Source organism: Tupaia chinensis, unplaced genomic scaffold (assembly GCF_000334495.1).
Source record: "Tupaia chinensis unplaced genomic scaffold, TupChi_1.0 Scaffold142790_1, whole genome shotgun sequence".
Taxonomy (NCBI): Eukaryota; Metazoa; Chordata; class Mammalia; order Scandentia; family Tupaiidae; genus Tupaia; species Tupaia belangeri.
The window spans coordinates 51,621-71,324 of NW_006202636.1; the positions used below are offsets into that span (position 1 = coordinate 51,621).

At 36.7% G+C, this 19,704-nt stretch overlaps 1 pseudogene; it reads left to right on the top strand.

The window, feature by feature from the left end:
• The first annotated feature begins 8,065 nt into the window (after positions 1-8,065).
• The window catches only part of LOC102500135 (RNA-binding protein with multiple splicing 2 pseudogene), a 61,227-nt pseudogene continuing 49,588 nt past the window's right edge, over positions 8,066-19,704 (top strand).

Here is a 19,704-nt window from a genome sequence, read left to right on the forward strand (position 1 = left end):
AAACCGCTTCAAAAAAAAAGAAAAGAAAAAAAAATGGATAGTCTTTTATGTATTTGAAAATAAATAAAATCACTGCCACATCTGGCAACGATTTCTCTCTCAGAGGCTAAATATCTTCCATTTCTTTAACATTCATCTTACATTAGAGTTTGTGGATCCTGCATGAGTCTGGAGACTAGAAATATTTTACCAACATTGTTTTCTGTAGCTTAACACAGTATGTTTGGTCCAGTGTGAGTAGTGAATAATGAGATGATAGATCCCTTTATAAATACTAAAAATTTGTCTAATACTTTTGCTAATCAGAACTCCAGTGCTAACAATATCCAGGCCTATCACTTTATCCATTCATAAACTTATCTTTTCCTACAAAGTCCCCAGATGCAACTTAATAAAACAAAGCTAGCACCATGATTAGGACAGCTGATATGAGTGTGTGTGAATTGTTCATTATGAATTCACACATACAAAATGGAACCTTAGAGATGTTGACTTCTGTATGATTTAAATGCAGTGCTTTTGTCACTTCTTTGTTGAAAAAAAAAATGGAGAATTGGGATCAGCAGTTAGCGTAATGGCTATGTCGCTGGACTCCCATGTAGTTGACTATTGTTCGAGTCCTGTACCCGGTGACTTAAACTCATACTGGGTGCATGTATGCATGCGTGCCCAAGATCCTGAGAGGAGAATGGAGGAGAAGGGATTGCAGAGTGGCCATCCCCCCTTGGAGGTGGGGGTGATTTCTCACTTTCTGTCTTTCTCTGTCTCTCTGGTGGGAACATGCACCCTATAGCAGAAACCTCTCCCAAAAAAATTAAATTGGAAAAGCATGACTCAGATCAAATTTCCTCAGGAGAACTAATCCCCCACCTCAGCCTTTAATCACAAAGAATATGGGAAAAGAAAATGCTATCCTCTGATTGGCCCAAGCTGTAGGACTGAGTCTAGGGTTGGTTAGGGAGCTTCTATATTGGGTGTGGAGAGTGATTTGAATGAGGTAACTTCACCTGTTAGCACCAGCCCAGTAGAGAGAGGGAAGTCCTACCTGTTCACAGGCCCACTCTGATCTACATGCTATTGGAAGGATGATTGAGAAGCGAGAGGAGATAGGAAAAGATTACAGTTTTTTTTGTTCTTTTGGAGAGGTTTTTTTTTTTTTTCATAGGGCGTGTGCACTCACCAGACAGAGATAGAGAGATAGAAAGCTATAGATCACCCTCTGGGGGATGGCCACACCACAATCCCTTCTCCATTCTCCTCTCGGGATCTTGAGCATGCACGCACACGTGCCTGGTGGGAGTTTAAGCCACCGGATCCAGGATGTGAACCATGGTCAGCTACATGGGAGCCCAGCGACATAACCATTACACTAACTGCTGGTCCTAAGATTACAGCTTTTCAGAGGATTTTCCTGAGTGAATTCTTCAGTGAGATTTATGTGAGTGATTGAGTTTGAGGATAGGGTTCCAGGAAGAAAAAGGATTCAGCATGTTCTTATCCCACAGGGAGAAAGTCCACAGGGGCCACACACATACACACGTGGCACTGGGGACTGAGAACGTTTAAAAAAAAAAAACAAAAAAACCCCAAGAAACAAAACAAACAAAAAAACCCTGAGGGAAACTGTGAAAATATAGGAATTATAAAATGGACACAGAACCAATAGAAATAAATCCAGACAAGAAGCCTGAGAACCAATAGAGTAATGTGAAAGACTGGTGTCTAATGCTATAGAAGATTATAGCTTTTCTAGTAAAATCATGGTAGTTTTCTAATGGAGGAAAGAAATAAATTAGAACAAATATAGACACATCATAAGAGTCAGAAAATCTAAATCTAAGCCTTTTTTTCCTAAATCCTTACTGTTGCTATTAACTTTTCTCAAGTTTTCTGTAAACACAGACACCCACGAACACAAACACATACCAACACTGCCCTTTTCTTTCTTATGATAAAAATCTCTTTCTACACTTACCTGGTTTAATAATCATCACCAAAAAATATCGGTTACACAGGTATGCTGCACAGCCCTTTTTCTTGAGTTACATCTAGAGTACTGATGTACCTGGAAAGTTCAATCAAACCACTCAGCTGTCTTCCTCCCATTCACCCCAAGCTACAGGAATATGAGTAGCTACAAAGCCGGCAGTTCCAGAGAATGGAATTCTCAAGTGCACTTTGTTCTTCTCCAGTTACATATGGCAATAAAAATGACTTCCCAGACAAAGATGCAGGGTAATTATTGATGCCCCACCAACTATTAAACTAATTAAAACAATTTAAACTGTTAAGAAATTTTTCATGGTTTTATTGTATCATGAGGCATTGAAACATCTGACAAATAAATATCTGGGCGGTGAGGCAGCTGCTTTCTCCTTCTTTGGGTTACTAGAACAACTTGTCAGTAGATTAAAAAAAAAAAAAAAAAAAAAAACCAAAAAACAAAACAAACAAACAAAAAAACCCTGAGGGAAACTGTGAAAATATAGGAATTATAAAATGGACACAGAACCAATAGAAATAAATCCAGACAAGAAGCCTGAGAACCAATAGAGTAATGTGAAAGACTGGTGTCTAATGCTATAGAAGATTATAGCTTTTCTAGTAAAATCATGGTAGTTTTCTAATGGAGGAAAGAAATAAATTAGAACAAATATAGACACATCATAAGAGTCAGAAAATCTAAATCTAAGCCTTTTTTTCCTAAATCCTTACTGTTGCTATTAACTTTTCTCAAGTTTTCTGTAAACACAGACACCCACGAACACAAACACATACCAACACTGCCCTTTTCTTTCTTATGATAAAAATCTCTTTCTACACTTACCTGGTTTAATAATCATCACCAAAAAATATCGGTTACACAGGTATGCTGCACAGCCCTTTTTCTTGAGTTACATCTAGAGTACTGATGTACCTGGAAAGTTCAATCAAACCACTCAGCTGTCTTCCTCCCATTCACCCCAAGCTACAGGAATATAAGAGTAGTTACAAATCTGGCCGTTTCAGAGAATGGAATTCTCAAGTGCACTTTGTTCTTCTCCAGTTACATATGGCAATAAAAATGACTTCCCATGAGTACAAAGACAAGGAGATATAATCTAGACAGATATACGTTAATAGAAAGATATACACGCACATTTAAAATAAACTCTGAAAAATCTGTCTTTCTTTTTTATTTTATAGGGTCTGTTAATATGATTTTCCAGAGAAAAGCATATAATAGAGATTTAAATAAAATGTTCTCAAATTAACTTCCCAGATATATATGTATGTACCTTGTAAAGAACGTGTTTGTTTTTACTATCTAGACTTGTTGACCCTATCATTTATGGAAAATCTACCTGGGACATTGAAAGTAGCTGGTTCTCTTTCTTTTTTCCTTCTGTCTCTAGCCTCCTACATATTCACAGCCTGTTCACCCAAAAGGTTACTACAGAAATTTACCCCCATCAGTTCTTCACTTTCTCCATGATTCTCCTATGCATTAAAAGCTCATAAAAGTAAATTTGAAATTCAAATGATTACTCTACATAAGAACTCAGGAGCAACCCACCTTTTATTTCTTGTAAAATGACCTGCACTCACTTTCATCTCTTAGGATGTAAACTAAATCTTACAGATTATAACCTGAATTTACTAGATACTTCCTCATTCTTTCAATTTGATGGAATAATCCGATTTAAAAAATGAGCAAATAAATGGAATAATCAGCTCTTGAAGGAACACTTACAAATAGCCAAGAGGCATATGAAAAATATTCAGTCTCTTGTCATAAAGAAAATGTATTATACGTTAATAGAAAGATATACACACACATCTCAAATAAACTCTAAAAAAATCTGTCTTTCTTTTTTATTTTATAGGTTCTGTTAATATGATTTTCCAGAGAAAAGCATATAATAGAGATTTAAATAAAATGTTCTCAAATTAACTTCCCAGATATATATGTATGTACCTTGTAAAGAACGTGTTTGTTTTTACTATCTAGACTTGTTGACCCTATCATTTATGGAAAATCTACCTGGGACATTGAAAGTAGCTGGTTCTCTTTCTTTTTTCCTTCTGTCTCTAGCCTCCTACATATTCACAGCCTGTTCACCCAAAAGGTTACTACAGAAATTTACCCCCATCGGTTCTTCACTTTCTCCATGATTCTCCTATGCATTAAAAGCTCATAAAAGTAAATTTGAAATTCAAATGATTACTCTACATAAGAACTCAGGAGCAACCCACCTTTTATTTCTTGTAAAATGACCTGCACTCACTTTCATCTCTTAGGATGTAAACTAAATCTTACAGATTATAACCTGAATTTACTAGATACTTCCTCATTCTTTCAATTTGATGGAATAATCCGATTTAAAAAATGAGCAAATAAATGGAATAATCAGCTCTTGAAGGAACACTTACAAATAGCCAAGAGGCATATGAAAAATATTCAGTCTCTTGTCATAAAGAAAATGCAAATTAAAACCATAACGAGTTGCCAGTTAACCCTGGTAAGAATGGCTCATTATGAAAAATTTCTGAAGAAATTTCCAATACATTCAAGAGCAGAATGAAAAGATATGTGCTCCTCAAGGCCTCCTCCTGACAGATCCCATTGAGAGAGGACTCCGAATGATTGAAATCACCATTTATGAAGACAGAGCCACGAGCATGGAAGATAAACCATCAAATGAAAGGTCCTGCCTGCAGCTGGGCCCCTCAGCTCCACTGGCTGATCATGTTCCTACCTCCTTTACAGAGCATCATTCCTCTGTATTTACTGCCCAGAGTCATGGTGCCATGTACTCCGAGGACTAACTTTATAAAGTTCTACACCAGGAGTCATCTCTAGTTGCCCAGCACCCACTTTGGGTCTCCAAATTGCATAGGACTCTAACTTTTGGTTAGTTTCTGAGAAAACACTATGAAGCTTTTAATTTTTTAATTTAAAGTCATTTAATTAAACATGAAGCTGATTAACTGAATGCAACATTTCCTTTTTAAAATTTTTAAAAATATTTTAAAACATTTTAATGCTTTACAAATTTTATTATTTGTACCAGCAGTTAGCGTAACGGCTATGTTGCTGGACTCCTATGTAGTTGACCGCGGTTCGAGTCCCGGACCTGGTGGCTTAAAATCACGCCGGACGTGTGTGCGTGCGTGTCCAAGATCCCGAGAGGAGAATGCAGGAGAAGGGATTGCGGTGTGGCCATCCCCCCCGGGGGGTGATTTCTCACTTTCTGTCTCTCTCTATCTTTCTGGCTAGAGCACATGCCCTATAGCAAAAACCTCTCCAAAAAAAGGAAGAAGAAAAAAATTTTTATTATTACATCCCAGATTTCAGAGGCCTGCCTGTTGTGTCAGATCATAAGATCTATATTTACTGTTTCTGAAAAAAAAAGTGTATTGTTATTTTATTATAGCCATTATTCTTAATTAAAGCAGTATTTGAAAAATTTCTGGCTATTTTCTTTGGCTAGTTTTCTTACAATATAAATGCTTATAAGAACACATAGGATGGAGTAAATGTTTCAGAAGGACACGAAGATGTTAAAAATATAAAGATATAATAATGTAGGTGAAATTCACATAGAAGAAACTGAAGGATATATTTGTAAACATTTGTTTTTCTCTGAATGTCATTCAGAATTAGACAAGCAAGAACCCTTGAATTATTCATTTATTTAAACCTATTTCTTTTTATGAAAAACATTTTATAAACCTAGTACAAATCCCAACTTACAAAAAAGTATAAATTAAAAGGTAATCTTTTTTCTATCTTTGTCAACTATTTAAAAATTTTCCACACTCTATGAACAATACACTGTCTAATATAATATATAAACTTATAGTGATATTACTATTATATGAGCACATGTGTGTGTTTCATACATAAACATTTTTTTCATTTATCATATCACAAATGGATACAGACATCTTCACAATGGATAATACTTTGGGGGAGACAGTTTAGTAGGGAGATTAAATGGTCAGAAGACCATAGAAAAGGATAAAAATAATTTGCTCTCGAATAGGAGGAGTCATATAATAAGTAGATGCTTCAGTCCTCACTGAACTAAGGAGATCGTGGTGTATCTAGAACTGAAATGGGAACATGATTAGGGTTAGTACTGAACTGTGTTGCTTTAGGCCCTCAACAAGATAGTCCAATGTCGGGAACCAGCAGTTAGTGTAATGGCTATGTCGCTGGACTCCCACGTAGTCGACCGCGGTTCGTGTCCCGGAACCGGTGGCTAAGACGCGAGAATGGAGGAGAAGGGATTACGGCGTGACCATCCCCCCTGGGGGGTGATTTCTTGCTTTCTGTCTCTATGTCTCTCTCTGTCTGTCTGGTGAGTGCACGCGCCCTACAGCAAAAAATAAACCTCTCCAAAAAAAAAAAGATAGTCCAATGTCCTGAGTCACTGGACCAAAGCCTAAAAAAAAGACCTCAAGAGACTTCAGAAAAGGAGGAATACATAGATTGTTTGACATGTTATAGAATGAGAAATGTCCGTCCTCATCTCCAAAGAATATATACACTTGGTAGCATGCTTTATTACAGTTAGCTGTGTTTCTGGAAAGGTGAGCCCAGTACTCACCTTTATAAAATCTGATAGCCCAAAACCCACCGTCACATTTTATGCAAATATTCCCCTTTCTTATTACAGTATGTGTACAAATTCTAAGATCCCGGGTTTCACTGTCCCCAACCTACACCTCCTAGAAACATTGCCCCACTAATGACCTGTTGACCTAGCACACAGGGAAGAGAATAAAATCTCTGTGGAGTCTTAAGCAGATCTTGAGCCTTCTCTCCACGAGTCACCTGTTTGCTCCCTTCAAACAAGATGAGGTGGAGGGAACCAGCAGTTAGCGTAATGGCTATGTTGCTGGACTCCCACGTAGTCGACCGCGGTTTGCGTCCCGGACCTGGTGGCTTAACACTCATGCCAGGCACATGTGCATGCGTGCCCAAGATCCCGAGAGGAGAATGGAAGAGAAGGGATTGTGGCGTGGCCATCACCCCTGGGGGGTGATTTCTCGCTTTCTGTCTCTCTGTCTTTCTCTGTCTGTCTGGCGAGCACACGCTCCCTATAGCGAAAAGCTTCTCAAAACAAACAAAAAAACAAAAAAACAAGATGAGGTGGGGATAAGCTGTTCCTGGGTCCAGAATTATATTCACTGAAAAAAATAAATCAGTCTTTATCCTCTGAAAATGTCAGAGTGATCCTGAAAGCAGACTATCTATATTAGCCTGGTGTATCTGGGGATTTGTGAGAGGAGTTTGGAAGTCGACCCTTTTCCAACAACTTCTCTTGAGGCCGAGTCTGAGTATAGGAGTAGAGTCTCTCTTTGTTAGTGAGGGAATGACTCACCAGCCTGAAAAAAATTATTTCCTCCTGTCTGAAAAGAACACAAACGTTATTGTATTCCATTTTCTTAGTACAAGAAATGCTTTTTTATTCTCATAGTTCTTTTGATAATGTCTCAAATTGATTTGGTCCTTTTTGCTAGACCTAAAGTTTTTATTGCTTTATCCGTTAAATATCCCCATGTCATTAATTCTCTAACTTATGCTTCATGTGGTATAGACTCCAAGTGTTCCCTAAGAAACAGTTACTCTCTCCTTGAACACACATAGTATGTACATGTCCTCCACCTCTATTACACTCAGGTGGAATTACATGTCTGAGTTATGACCAATAAAATATGAACAACAATAATCTATGTCACTTATAATTTTGACAATAAACTATTTCAAGTAATTATTTTTCTATTCTCATTTGTTTTGTAACATTTTCCCACCCCTCCTCAGGGTTTTGGGTAGGAAGCAAAGACTCTGAAAAAGGAGAAGAAAGTAGACTGTCAAAGTCCTGAGTAACTATTTTGAATAGAGTTGACCCAGAGAAGTACCATAAAAGGTATAATCATATTAATTTGTATGAGTGAAAAACAATACAGTTGTGTCAAACTAGCATAACTGCTTTTTGACAAAGACCAAAATTAATTGTACTGCTCAATTCATAATGTACTGCCATTAAATAAAGTGCTGAAACAAACACTGAAAATGTGTGGTCGTGGTTTAGTGCGTAAGCAACAGGAGTGCTGCATATGCAGACGTTCATGGTAAGCAGTGACAGAACCTTTGCTTAAACTGTTGCCTATGATCACTAGAAAGGTTATCAGTGCCCTAATCAAATTGTTCATCTAGTAATTTGAAAACAACTTGTATTAAAACTATTATCAATAACTTATTAAAGAATCTAGTATTTAAGGAAATAATTATTCACCTTTTTATTTACACATAAATAAAAACAAATTTCAAAAATGGATAATTTTCAGGGAACCAGCAGTTAGCGTAATGGCTATGTCGCTGGACTCCCACTTAGTCGACCGCGGTTCACGTCCTGGACCCGGTGGCTTAAAACTCACGCCAGGCGCGTGTGCGTGCGTGCCCAAGATCCCGGGAGGAGAATGGAGGAGAAGGGATTGCGGCGTGACCATCCCCCCTGGGGGGTGATTTCTTGCTTTCTGTCTCTATGTCTCTCTCTGTCTGTCTGGAGAGCGCACGCGCCCTACAGTGAATATCTCTCAAAAAAAAATGGATAATTTTCAGATGTTAAAGATTATCTATTCTAGAGTAAGATCTATTCATAGTAAGTCAAGAAACTATGGCTTCGGAGTCAAAATCATTACAAGACCATAGTTACCTGTTTTTTGTAAATTCAGCTTTATTGGAGTGAGTCATACTAATTAATTTATATGTTTCCTATGGCTGTATAAGGGCAGAACTGAGTAGTGATAGAGACAAGAGAGTCTACAAACCCTAAGACATCTATCATCTGGGACTTTATGGAAAAAAACACATCAATTACTTTTTTGATCACTCAAAATAAGATATAAAATTTAAAAACACACTTTTACAGAAAGAAATAATGTTGTATCTCTATTGAATAAACTATGTCAGTGTAAAAAAATTAAACTGTTTCATAATTATTTCAGATAGCTTCAAGAGTGCAAATGTAAAGAAAAATGTGCAAGAAAATAAATCAGATAGAAAAAATATGCTTGCAGTTGTACTTTGGATTTAGTCATTGTTACACAAAACTAACAGGAAAGAAATAGATGAGAAGCCTTCTAAATTTGAAGAAAAATGTTTTCTCTGAAAATAACATAGGGGACTTTCAAAATGGATAAATTATTTGGAAAATCTATTCAAAGGCATCAGTAAGATTGGATGAATTGTCAAAAATGACCATTTTAGAACTCTCGAAAATGGCAAAGGCAAACCTGAAATTGAAAAACATTTATTCAAGAAAAACTGTGACATCTCACAGAGAACAGTGATATTTTACTCTGGAGCTCTTCTTGTTCTCCAGGTTAGCAGTGTACCACGACCATGGAGGCCATGAGACCCAACACTCTAGCTTCCAGGAGGTCCTAAATTTATATGGAGCTAGACCACTGAAAAACGTATGTTCAGGAATTTTTCAGAAAACAATAATGCAACTATAGGGCAATGTAGGAACAATTTCAAGCAACCCAGGAAGGTCATCTTTGCAGCCACCTTTACATTATTGGCTGGACCAAGCTACTGACTAGCAGCAGATAATCCAAAAATTTCCACGTAACAATGTAGTCATAGTACACCTGCATTTCACATCTACCCTGTGGTACAGAAGGCTGCATGCATACATGAGGCTACAAATATCAACAATAAAAGAGAAGAAAGTTTTACCTATGGTTGAACATGAGGCCTTGAGTATACAGACAATAAAATGTGGGGAAAAGTAGTTGATTTCCTAGATAATTAATGAATCTCCTAAAATAAACACTAATTTATCCACTAAGGGGAAAAACCTTACTGGTTCAAGATGCTTAATCACAACCTCTGAAACATAATTCCGTGTTCTCTCATATATCCTTCTCAGAAATGATTTATGGGAAGACAGTTTTAGAAATTTAAAGGTCTGTATTAGCATTTGAACACAGAGGCAAACATGAAATTGAAAAAAAAATTTTCAAGGAAAACTATTCCCTATGCACTAATAATATACGATGATGTGGGGATGATTTCTGGGAAGCCAGTTTTAAATGTTTTAAAGTCGTATCTGTGTTGTGACACAGATACAAATGCTCAGGAAGAGACACCAGCAATCACACATTGAGAAAGAGAAAGGCTCTAGAGAGTTAATCTAGGTAAGTCACTGAACAAACAAACAGTAAACATTAAAAACACCAATTTCCAGATGGGGGAGAATAATCAGATTCCAGAATGAGTATATTATATATAGTATTTGATATGTATTAATTTTTTAGAAGTTTTTTCCTATAGGGCACATGCGCTCACCAGAAAGACAGAGAGAAAGAGGGAGACAGAAGGTGAGAAATCACCCCCCCCAGGGGAGATGGCCATGCCACAATCCTTGCTCCATTTTCCTCTTGCCATCTTGGGCACGCACGCACATGCGCCCAGTGTGAGCTTAAGCCATTGGGTCCAAGACTTGTACTGTGGTTGACTATATTGGAGTCCACCGACATAGCCATTACGCTAACTGCTGATCCCAATATGTATTAATTCTTTTTTTTTTTTTTTTTTAGACTAAGGGGGATGGGCCCCCCGCAGCGCTATAGGGCACGTGCGCTCGCCAGACAGACAGAGAGAAACAGACAGAAAGCGAGAAATCAGCCCCCAGGGGGGATGGCCACACCGCAATCCCTTCTCCTCCCTTCTCCTCTCAGGATCTTGGGCACATATGCACACACGCCCATTGTGAGTTTTAAGCCACTGGGTCTGGAACTTGAACCGCGGTTGACTACGTGGGAGTCCATTGACATAGCTGGTTCTCTGTATTAATCCTAGACAAAAAGTTCTAAGACATGAACAGAAATAGGAAATCAAACAAAACAAAACAAAACAAAACAAAAACAAAAACAAAACTCCCTCCCAAAGCAACCAATGATAGCTATCTCTGAAAAGACTTCAAGATTGTCACTAAAAGACAAAAGACAGAATAAAATATGTTATTAAGTAAGTTTTAAAAACTAAGTAATAGGGGCTGGCATATGGCATGGTGATTAAAGGCACTGGACTTCCACATAGCTGACTGAGGTTCGAGTCTGGACCTGTTGGCTTGCTTTTTCATTTTCTCTCTCTAACTCTCTCTGTCTCTCTCTGGTCAAATTTAAAATAATAATAGTAAATAAACTTGAATAAAATAATTCTTTAAAAAATAAACTAAAGGATAACACTATAAAGAATGAAAGAAATGAGATAATGAGCTGTCAGACATGGAATAACAGTAAATGCATAAAAATTATAAAGAAGAATGTAGAATTGAAAATTACAACAGATAAAAATTTTTTAAAGAATTATTTTATTTAGCTTTATTTATTTATTAATTTAACAAGAGAGGGACAGAGTGAGAGAGAAATAGAGAGAGAAAATGAGAAAGCAGGCCACCAGGTCCAGGACTTGAACCATGGTCAGCCATGTGGGAGTCCAGTGCCCTTAACCACCATGCCACCTGCTGGCCCCCTACAACAGATAAAATTTTTAAATTTTACTAGAGAAAATTAATGACAGGTTTAAACTGGAATTAAGATTTGAGAGGAAGGAGGACCAGCGTGGTGGTTAAGGCACTGGATATTTCCACATGGCTGACCATGGTTCGAGTATTGGACCTGCTGGCCTGCTTTCTCACTTTCTCTTTCTCTTTCTGGTCGAATAAAAAAAAAGTGAATGAATAAATAAAATTTAAATAGATAATTCTTTAAAAAAAATTTGAGAGGAGGGACCAGCAGGCAGTGTGGTGGTTAAGGGGTTGAATTCTTATATGGCTGACTGTGGCTCGAGTCCTTGAAAATCACACCAGGCCTGTGTGTGTGCATACCCAAAATCCCAAGTAGAGAATGGAGAAAAAGGGATTAAGAATGGCCATCTCTCCTGGGGAGGGGGTAATTTCTCACTTTCCCATTCTCTACCTCTCTTTACTGAGTACACATGTCATACAGCAAACACCGAGAGAAAAAGAGAGAGAGAGAGAAAGAGAGAGAGAGAGAAAAAATACATATATTTGTTACAACCCCATAAAACTTCCTAAAAATAAGCTCAGAGTAAAAATTCTTTAAGCACATTTCATAACACTAAATTTATACAAGGCTGAAGTGTGCTTGGATACTATGAATTTGAACTGATAACAAACTCCCACTTCAGATGTAATGAGTGAGCCAAGGAGGTGTGATGAGGAAGAAAACATTCAAGAGGTTAAAGCTAGGGTCTCTCAAGTGAGACCACAGGTGGAAGAATGATGAAAAGAAAAATCCTTTAAATGATATAATTTTTGCTAAGTTTATTTTATGGAGGAGAAGCTATGTCCTATATATTTTTCTCTATTCTTTGCCAGTTGGTACATCATGTTTACAAAATTTAGAAGCTTAATTATGTATCTTTGCATCAAAGAGGGTTATCTTGGTAAGACAGTGTCACTCACCAGGATATAATGATGTCATCTGCTAACCTACAAGTAGAAGCAATGATGAAATGACGTTTCTGGGTCCTTCTCATATCTTTTCTTCTTTTATCATCCTTGTTTTTCTCCAAGTATTTAATTACATGATTATCTTTCTGTCCCTTTCCTTACTCACAGACATGTGACCGTTAACTTTTTTGAACCTTTAATAATGGTTGGGTTTGTGTATGTGTGTGGAAAAACATAGTAAGCAAAATGAAAATTAAAATCAAGAGAAGAAGGAAAAGAAAAAAGAAAGAAAAACTAAAGGAACAATGGAAAGAAAGGTGGATAGTTTGAGAAATAAAGATGGAAAGGAAGTATGAAAAAATTGAAGGAAAGACGGAAGGTAAAAAGAAAATAAAAGAAAAATAGAGGGGATCAAGGAAGGAAAGAAAGGAAAAGAAAGAAACAGTAAATGAGGCAGAAAGGGAAGGAATTAAGACAGTACTGGATAAAGTACTGAGAAAGAGTGAGACAGAAAGTGAATTAGAATGAAAAGAGTAGAAATAGAAGGAAAGAAAAAAGAAAAAGAAGTTTGGGAAAAAAGTATTAATTAAATTATATTTTCTTTCCCATATCAGTAAAATAATATCCCAAATTAGAAAAACATGAGTTAAATATATTATGTGAGTTCTCTCCCATTTATCCTCCTATGTAGTGAACACAGGTGATGATATGCTATGCTTGACTATTTCTTGGAATGGAATTTAGGGAAGGATTCGGCATCTTATTATCTGTGACATTTAATCCCATGAAAAACTTCTGCATTACTTATCCATCTGGAATTGCATTCTCCTCTCCTCTGAAAGGAGATGCACATGTAAGACTAGACTCTCAAAGAAAGATGCAGAAACGAAGACATATATTCATCTACGGAGTCTATCATAATCATAGTTACCACACTGCTCAGACCACTACTCCCTTCCAAAATAGTTTCTCATGGAAAAAAAAAAAAAACTTGAATTACATAATTTTTGGACTTAGTCAAGGTAAGCAGGCAAATTATTCTTAACATAGTAACTACAATATAAAGAGAAGCAATAGCAAAACTCAAAAGATGTCTGAAATAGGAGTCAAAGAGAAAGGATGAAGTGAAGCCAGAGATTAGAGGATGATGCAAACATGCATATATTTTAATTACTAATTTCATTTCATATATTTTCAGAAAAACAAAAATAAACATCCCATTCTGATGTCACAGAACAAAGAAAAAAAAATGAATGTGTTAAGAAGGATTAAATACCTACGAACAGATGAATGGATCGAAAAACTATGGCATATATACTCTATGGAATACTATTCAGCCATAAAAAAAAACTCTGGCTTTTGATAGGAAGTGGATGAATATGGAAGACTTACTGCTGAGTGAAGCAAGCCAGGCTATGAAGGAGAGGCATTGTATGTCCCCACTTAATATATACCGAGTGTCTGCACTCTATGACTGAAAGTGATTGCCTAAAGGATATAGAAACACAGTAAATGAATGTAAATACAGATATAGTGTGTGTGAAAGAGTAAGGTTTGAGGAAGAACAATTAGAAGAAAAATGGGGAAGAAAAGCATTAATAAGACAAAGAAATGTGCCAATTTCTGTTGAAGATATTTTATAGTTTAGTCAACTGGACTAGGGAGAAATGTTCACATGTTAAAATAGTCACATTGTAAGCTAAATAATGTGATTGACTGTATAAAAGAAAATGAAATTAAAAAAAAGAACAAACTAAAAAAAAGAAGGATTATATACACTGACATAAAATTAAGTTTTTTATTTTTATTTTTATTTTTATTTTTGAGAGGTTTTTGCTATAGGGCACATACGCTTGCCAGAAAGACAGAGAGAGACAGAGAGACAGAAAGTGAGAAATCACCCCCCCCAGGGGGGATGGCCACACCACAATCCCTTCTCCTCCATTCTCCTCTTGGGATCTTGGGCACGCATGCACACGCGCCTGGCGTGAGTTTAAGTCACCGGGTCCGGGACTCGAACTACGGTCGACTACATGGGAGTCCAGTGACATAGCCATTACCCTAACTGCTGGTCCTAACTTATTAAGTTTTTTGTTTAACATACTGTTTTCTTCTAGAACATTTATTGAACAAAGAAGCAAATAAAACATGACACATGTTTACACAGATGAATAACTTCACAGTTGAAATTAAAGAAGGTAATTATTAAGTTCAATTAATTATTCCACTGGCCTAATTTGGAATGTAAATATTCATAAATACTTTCACCCACATGTTATTATGTTATTTAACATTGGTGTAACAGGAGCTGTTTATTTAGTGCTTCCAGTCAGTTAGGTATCTGCTAAGGGCTAAGCAATCCATTAGGATACTAATCAACTGAATCCTGGGAAAAAAATCATGAAGTAGATCTACTCTGTGTCCAGAAGAAAGATCTGAGAAGGAGCCAATGAAATGACAAAATTTCTACTGGTAACGAGTAAATCAGTGATTTGAATCTAAGTCTCTAGACTGTAGAATGGAGATTCTAATCACTGTGCCATAATCTTTGCTCCTAATCCAGTCAGACGTGGCTTTAGTCAACAAGGCAGAGAATATCAACATTGTTTACAAGGAACCATCCATGTGTAAAACATTTTTTTAGGAGTGTCTGCAGTAGATTTTTTTTTTTTTTAAGTTTGTTAAGAGAGCACATGTACTCACCAGAGAGAGACAGAGATGGAGAGGAAGAGGGAAAGCAAGAAAACAGCCCTTCTCCTCCTCCAGAGGGAATGACTACTTCACTGTCTCTTCTCCTTCAGTTACCCTTTGGCATTTTGTGGTGTATGCACATGTACCAGATGTGTTTTTCAAGTCACCATGTTTGGGACTAAAACCAGAGAGTTGATTGTGTGGAACTCAATGTAAGCGACTATGCCTTTGGTTGGCATGGTAGAGGAGAGTTTTCCTCAGAATCAGACTGTGGGAGAGCAGGCACCATGAGAGTCCCACAGATATGTTCTTATACCAGAATTTTACTCTCTCCAGAGTCAGAAGAAAGAGTTATTTTTAGCATCATGGAAAAAGTGAGTTAACTGATGGAAGTAAGACAAAGAAAAAAATAGGTAAAGGAAGTTGTAATATAACAAGAGTAAATAAAAAGCCCAAAAGAGAAATTTACATAGAGGAAAACAGGAGGAATAGAAAAACGAAAGTAAGCAAAATTCATTGTAGAAAATCATATCTTGTAAGTAAAGTATCATTAAATTCACAGTTTTTTTCTTAAGTTGATCTGAAAAATAAAAAAGTAATAAGGAATCACTATAAAATAAGCAAAGCAAACAAACAATATAATCCAAAGAATATTTTAATCTATTCTATATGTAGTAGTTTAATCACTTCAGAGAATTTATTTTTAAGTTTATATTTTCTGTGTTTTACTGGAAAGTCCAACCTGGCTTTCTGCTAGATGGTAAAGTAGATAAAGAATTTTAAACTTATGGTGACTGAATTTATAATTCCTGAAAACGATTTTCTAAAATTTTCTTTAAATATAATAAGGATGTTATCATGATCATCATCAGAATTACACCATCATCATCATAATTAAAATTGGGATTCATGGGACCAGCAGTTAGCGTAATGGCTATGTCGCTGAACTCCCATGTAGTCGACTGCGGTTTGAGTCCCAGATCTGTTCGTTGGCTTAAACTCATGCCAGGCATGTGTGCGTGTGTGCCCAAGATCCCAAGAGAAGAATGGAGGAGAAGGGATTTTGGGGTGGCCATCCCCCCTGGGGGGTGATTTCTCACTTTCTGTCTCTCTGTCTCTCTCTGTCTTTCTGGCGAGTGCATATGCCCTATAGCAAAAAACCTCTTAAAAAAAAAATGAGATTCATTGAATGCTTCCTCTGTTCCAGGCTCTGTGATACACATTTTGCAAGCCACATAACATTTTATCAACAAAAGCACGTTGAAAGTAAATTATTACCATTAAGTAATGAGTAACCAGGGTGAACTGTGTGATTAGAGCAACACTATTACGTTATCTGCTGTGTATTACAGTTGCTTACACTAGAGTTGGATTTTTTTTTCAGAGTCTGACATAAAATATAGAGATTTTATGTAAAAAAAAAATCTGTTCTCTTTTCTGTGTTATCTCTGTGCTCTTCAGCATCATTTTAAAAATAGCTTCTCATTTTTCATATTAAACAACTTTGTAAAATGATGGCTAAGGCTTAGTGATAAATTTATAATAAGGCTATCTCCAAGCAAATTAGTTAACCTTTGTTCCTAGTTTTTTGGGTTTTGTTTTGTTTTGTTTTTTAGGTTTTGCCATCGACTGTGTTAACTTGCAGAGAGAGAGACAGAATAAGACAGAGAGGGGGAAAGTGAAAAATAATCCCCAGGGTAGATGGCCACAAAGCAATCCCTTCTCCATTCTGTTGTTGGGACTTCGGACACATACCCATGTGACCAGCATGGTTTTCAAGCTGCTGTCTGGGACTTAAAGCTTGGTGAGCCATGTGGGAATCCAGTGTTCTAACCACCATGCCTGTCCCCTAGATTTGACTTAATAAAAGATGAGCTTCACTTTAAGACTATACTGTATAAAGCTAACCTAAAAAGCAGCATATAATATATTTTTAAAAATTGATACATAGAGCCAACCCATGGCCTGGTGGTTAAGGTGGATCCCACAAGGCTGACCACTAGGTTCTAGAGCCATAACCAGCAGCTTGAAAAACATGGCAGTGTGCATGCATACCCAAATCCTGACAGGACTGAAAAATGTAAGAAGGAATTGTGGCATGACCATGATCAATTTGAGAATACTTTTTGCTTTCTCTCTCTCTTTCTGGTGAGTGCATGCACTCTTTGGCAATTAAAAAAGAGAGTTGTTTTAAGCATGAGGTTGTTAGTTATTTAACAGAGTTACTTCACTGATTCAAAAATATTATAATTTACTTACTTTGCATTTAATTTAATATGTAATTGAGAGAATTTAATGCACAGATTTGCTTGTGTGTCCTAGAACTAGGGGAAGTCATTTTTAAATAGGAGCAAAAAGTGTTAGGGTAAGCAATTCTCTCCAGTTACTAGGCACTTCTGTCTAATTAATTCTCTTATTAAGACACTTAAAATGCTCTAAAAAGTTCAATAAAAACCTTTCAATTCTTAAATCATATAAATGAGTCTCTCATTTTTTAATGATCTTAAGCATTTATCGTATCTACTCAAAATTATCCAAATAGATCAAATACATAAATAAAATAAATTAAGACTATCAAACTGTTAAAAATAAAATGAAGGCTGATAGCTCCATGATGTTGGGTATTTGAATGCATTTATAGAAATGACACCAATGGGGCCAGTAGATGACATGGAGGCTAATATGAAAAGGGTTTAACATCAAGAATATATTAAACTAAAAGAAAAACAATCCATTTAAAAAATGAACTAATTACTTGAGTAAAAACAACACAGAACAAAACAAAAAGATACAAAAATGACTAACATGCACAGGAAATAATGCTCAGCTTCTTTAGTTGTTAAGAAGATACAAGCCAAAATCACAATGAGATACCACTGTACAGACAATAGTATGGCTATAATAATAATAGTAATATTAATAATTACATGTTGGTAAACATGCAGAGAAATGAGAACTCTAGTGCATTACTGGTAGGAAAGTAAGATGAAACCACTTCCCTGGGACAGTTTGGCAGATCTTCGAAAAGTCAAACTAGTATATCATGTGACTCAGTAATTCAGTTCCTAGCTATGCACTCCACAAATTTGAAAACAGATTCTCACCTAGTTGTACAAAAAGGTTCGTAGCAGCAGTATTGACAATAACTGAAAGGTAGAAAAACCTCAATCCACATATAAATACATACATTTATGTTGCCTACCTATACAATGTAGTATAATTCAGTCATAAAGTGAAGTATGCTACAACATAGATAAACCTTGAAAACGTCTTGCAAATGAAATAGCCCAGATGAAAAAGTTTACATATCGTGTGATTACAGGATGACACATCGGAAAACGTAAATTCACAGAGAGCAGACCAGTGGTTGCCAGAGGATCAGTAATGGGGAGAATTGTTTTACACTTAATCACTGTGCATTCTTACAGTGTATATAATGATTATTATTATACTGGAGAGGAAGAGAGACAGAAAGCAAGAAATCACCCTCCAGAGGGGATGGCCACATTACAATCCCTTCTCCTCCATTCTCCTCTTAGAATTTTGGCCATGTGCACACACGAACCTGGTTTGAGTTTTAAGCCTTTGGGTCAGGAAACTCAGATTGTGGTTGACTTCGTGGAAGTACAATTATGCAACTCTGATGCCATCTGCTGGTCTTTGACCTTTGTTTAATCTATCAAATATAGTACAATTTTTTTCTCCCAATATCACATTATAAATCATAAAGTTTGGGCATCAGCAGATGGCATAATGGTTGCATCACTGGACTCCCACATAGTCTACCGCGGTTTGAGTCCCAGACTCAGTGACTTCAAACTCATGACAAGGGTGTGTGCATATGTGCCCAAAATCCTGAGAGGAGAATGGAGGAGAAGGGATTGCAGCTTGGCCATCACCCCTGGGATGTGTGTGGGGGGTGATTTCTCACTCCCTGTCTCTGTCTCTCCAGTGAGCACACGTGCTCTATGGTAAAAATCTATTTAAAAGGAAGAGATAGGGTTAAGCATCAATGATAAGACTAAATCAACAAATCATTCTTAACTGTTGTTAAATTTTCTACAGGAGGTATACTTACTACCTTTGTGCATATAATATGATCTTCCTAGAGCAACATTGTCTCCTCTTTCTTTTTTTGAGAGGTTTTTGCTATAGGGCATGTGTGCTTGCCAGAGAGATAGAGAGACAGAGAGACAGAAAGCAAAAAATCACCTCCCAGGGGGATGGCCACACCACAATCTTTTCTCCTCCATTCTCCTCTCAGGATCTTGGGCATGCATGCACATGTGCCCAGCATGAGTTTATGCTACCATGTCCAGAACTCGAACCATGGTTGACTACATGAGAGTCCAGCGACATAGCCATTACTCCTACTGCTGGTCTTCTTATTTTCCCCCTACTTATCTCTCATCTTCTTTCACTTACTTTTGTCATATAGTTTTCACTGCTGAATATAAATTTAACTGATATCAAATACAATAAAATTTATAATTAAATTTCCAAAGCCCTATTTTTTTTTTTTTTGGAGAGATTT